The sequence below is a fragment of the Elephantulus edwardii genome, unplaced genomic scaffold (assembly GCF_000299155.1).
Source record: "Elephantulus edwardii isolate Elephantulus edwardi_28Jun2011 unplaced genomic scaffold, EleEdw1.0 scaffold00031, whole genome shotgun sequence".
Lineage (NCBI taxonomy): Eukaryota > Metazoa > Chordata > Mammalia > Macroscelidea > Macroscelididae > Elephantulus > Elephantulus edwardii.
Window position 1 is genome coordinate 7,283,583 of NW_006399781.1, and position 3,901 is coordinate 7,287,483.

At 49.8% G+C, this 3,901-nt stretch overlaps 1 protein-coding gene across 1 annotated transcript in view; it reads left to right on the plus strand.

Annotated features, from left to right (window-relative positions):
- Nucleotides 1–809: 809 nt before the first annotated feature.
- KLHL24 (kelch-like family member 24) overlaps nucleotides 810–3,901 on the plus strand; it is a 50,784-nt gene continuing 47,692 nt past the window's right edge. Inside the window, exon 1 of the mRNA XM_006884055.1 lies at nucleotides 810–1,036. The gene's annotated coding sequence lies outside the window, so the exon portion shown is untranslated. The remainder of the gene's footprint in view (nucleotides 1,037–3,901) is intronic.

Here is a 3,901-nt window from a genome sequence, read left to right on the forward strand (position 1 = left end):
TTGCCTGACTCTTACCTACTGCGTTTTCCTGAGTATATCCCCCTGGTACTTGCCCCTCCCTGAGTCACTGTCTGCAAAGTACAAGTCACAACAGCACACCCCGGCCTGGCACAGAGAGCTCAACAAGATGGATTACACCACCAGAGCTCCTCATCACAATGTTGTCTTAAGAAAATTAGGAAGCTTTGGTGGCCTAGTGGCAAGAAGCCGTGCTGCAATACCTAAGGCATGCGGTTTGAGACCACCAGCTGCTCCGCTGGCGAAGGATGAGCAATCTCCTCCTGTGTGATTAACTGCCTCTGAAAACCCGCTGGAGGGGCAGCTAAGGGTCGGTTCTGACATGATGGTTCACAATCACCAGCACAAGAGCTCATAAGTAAAGGTGCTGCTAAGAATAAACAAGGTTGTTTGGGATGAGTCTTACCTGCTTCGGATAAATGAGAATTTGTAGTTTTATCCTATTTGTATGTATATTTTAAATAAAAAGTAGCCTAGGACTTAATACATTTGCCATTAACCGCTTTATTCAAGCCACAAAAGTGGTCAGCCAGTACTGACAGATGCCGGGGATTCTAGTCCCTTCTCCCATTCCCACTTCTATTTTCCCGATCGTATATCAAGACAGGGGCAAAATTAAAGGATCTCTGAGCCTCCTTCAGAACTCTAGTAGTCTGTGATTGTTTCACAAATATGCTTTTGCTTTAGGACATCCAATTCATTGTGGGAAACCCAGGTGGTCCCGGGGGCTGAGCTGAGAGTGGGAACTACAACTCCCAAAGTGCTCCGGGGCGAAGGGGTCCAGCGGGATTGGCCGGGGGTGGGTGACGCGCAGTGTTTTGGCCCGGACGGTCACATGTTTCCTTTGTTGTGAGCTGCGGCAGAGCCTGGTGGCCTAAGGAGACTCGGGCGCTGGACGGGGTACTGCGCGGTCGGCCGCCGAGGGACTACAAGGGCGACCGCCACTAGCTGCTTCTAGCCTTCACCGAGAGGTACCCGGGGATGACAGCTCCGGGGCCAGCCGAAAGGCGAGGAACCGGCCAGAGGAAACGGGGGCGGAGGGACGGCCGAGATCCTGAGCACCCGGGTGTCTGCGGGAGGGAAGCCAGCGGAACCGGCCTCTCGGAGCAAGCGAGGGGTCAGAGGAGAGCTCGCGGCCGGTGCTGCAGGGCCTTTGTCTCAGGCGAGGATCCTAGGAACCTCCCCTACAGTCTGGAGCTCCGGCTCAGTAGCGAGCGTCCTGCAGGGTGGGCACCCCCGGCCCCTGGCACTCCCGCTCCGGAACCGGGGCGCTGCAGGCGCGCCCGCCCGGGGAGAGCCGGGAGGGCGAGGGCTGCCTGGGCTGGGGTCTCCCCGCCGCCGCGAGGACCCGCACAGTAGGGAGAGGCGTGTGGGGAATCTCTGGAAACCCTGGGGTCCTGCATATTGCAGATGGACTTCAAGTGGGGCGCTGCTTTTTTGTTTGTTTTTTTCCTTTAAGGAAGTAGTGGATGCGGAGGTCTCCAATCGAGCCTTCCGAGTGGTGGGGGTGACTGATGTTGCTGTTGGGGAGGACTGACCGGGTCCATTTGGGGTCTCCGAGGCTACGGGCCAGAGAAACCCCGTTAAAGCGGTTGCGAAATGTTCCCGGCGCTGTCACCTGACCGTTACCCCCGCCCCCCGCGAGCCTTTGTTTACCACTGTTCGCAGCAGAGCCGAAGCCGGGAACCGGGCCCTGGAGCCGCCGTCCCCCGGGAGCTGGGGCGGGCGTTCTGTGGCGGAGTCCCGCCCCACCTCTCCACCTTCCCACCACTCCTAGGCTCGCTCTCTTCGGTTAATTCCTGCTGCCCACGCCTCCAAACTCTGAACACCCGAGGCGGAGAATGTTAACGTGGTCAGGATTGGGCGCCTACGGCGGCTATTGGGCGGAACCATGGAGGGAGTTCCGAGTTTTTATTGGCAGATATCTTGTCGCTAGGTGGATCGGCCTCTGGCAGTTCTTCCCCGCCCCCATGAAGGTGATCTGGAGGACGCGCTGGAGTGCGCGCTCTCGATTCTCGTGCAGCTGCGGCCGGAGGGGAACCGGGGGCGGGTGGCGCGCGCTCCGCACTAGAAGGCCGCAGGCTGAAGTGGGTTCTGGGCTGGCGGCGGAGATCGGGGGACACACGGTCGGCTGAGGGCGCCTGTAGCTGAGGCTCGAGCCCGTGGGCAATTCTGGGCACGCTGGGGCATGGCACTGGTCCGCCCTCCGAGACCCGGTTAGCCCTCTTGACTGGTGTCTCATTTTAGCCGGGACGCTGGGGAAGAAGGGAAGACTTCATTTTCCATGCAGATTTGTTCTTGCCTCTTTTTTAAACAATGCTTAAACAGTGATGTGAACGGTAACGCCACATTTTAGGATGCACCACAGTCAGTCCTGAGAGCGTGACTTTTTTTAAAAAAGACGTTTTAGGATTTGCTCCTGCGGACTGTTCCACAAGGATAGATTAAAATTTTTCATGTTATCGGTTAAATTGTAAAATTAGGATGCTGCTTTTGAAAATAGATTGGGGATGTTCTCCGAAAAGTAAAGATCCACATATACTTGTATGTCGCCCCCGCTTGAGTGAACTCTGTATTTTATTGTGGTTCATATCTATCTGATAATAAAAATTATTGTTAGTAATTTGAAATTTTAGATGGGCGAATTGCGCAGGTAATAGAATTGTAAATCAAGATAACTAATCTGCAAGACCAATTAAGAGGTGAGCTTCCTAATCTATTAATAAGGTACTGGTGCTTACCAGATTTTTCTATTACAGTAACATTTCTATTATACATAACAACAGCAAATATGTAGGGAATCACTCAAGATTTCATAATAATAATAATAATTCACTTTTGTACAGTGGAGATTGATCTTCCCTGGTTGAAGCAGATGCTGAATATTAACAGCCCTCCTTGGTTGTTCATTATTTTAACGTTCAAGTGGACATGACTACACCATCTTTAGATGCTTTAGTAGTCAGATGAGCGCCTATGACCATGAACTGCATTATCACATGTGCTTTGAGGGCATTAGGGTATCTAAATGATAAGTACAAAATGCAAACCATTAGCCTTTCTAAAAATATAACCATCACTGAATAACTAACTCATTGCCATTTGAGTTTGAAGGACCTCAAATTGAACCTTCATTGGGTTTCTGAGGCTGTAAATCAGAAGGGATGTGGCCCCTCTTTTGCAGAATAGCTGGGGAATTTGAACCATCTTTGGGTTGGCGCAGCCCCATTCATTGAACCAAAGACCTACTTTTTGAACAAAGTCTGAAATGTAGTCTCTAAAACAGGAAGAAGAAATAATACTCTGGGTTGATTGTTTATCTGCTCTAATTTAAACTTTCCTGGCTTTTGTCCAAGTTGTTAAACCTTAATGCTTTCACAATAAACTTTTTTTGGACTTCCTTGTTTTCTTCCTACCATTTCCTTAAAACCCAAAGGTCAAGCCTGCGAAAAATAAATACTGGTTGTCAAATAAGTAACTAATTATTTTTGTATGTGTTTTTCTTTTACGTAGACATTTGGTACATCCTTTTTCTATAAATTTTTAAGTATAAATTTTATAGTGGAAAAGTTTAAAACAGTCTCACAAGTATAATACAGAAAATACACTTGATATGATTCTGTAACTGAAGCTACTTAAGAGTTAGCCGCTTGACAGCTGTTAACATTATAGAACTCTTCTTTAAAAAGCAAAGCCAGGGGATCCAAGATGGTGGCGGAGGCAGAGAAGGCATGGTGAGCTGCGGGAGCAGCGAACCACTTAAAGCAGGACCATTATGGCCTTCCGCAGACTTCGGCTTATTGATAATTGAACATTTAAACAGTTGATGACTGGCCCTCAGTGAAGATCGAGGCTCAACAACAGGAATTCAAGGATTCCCAAG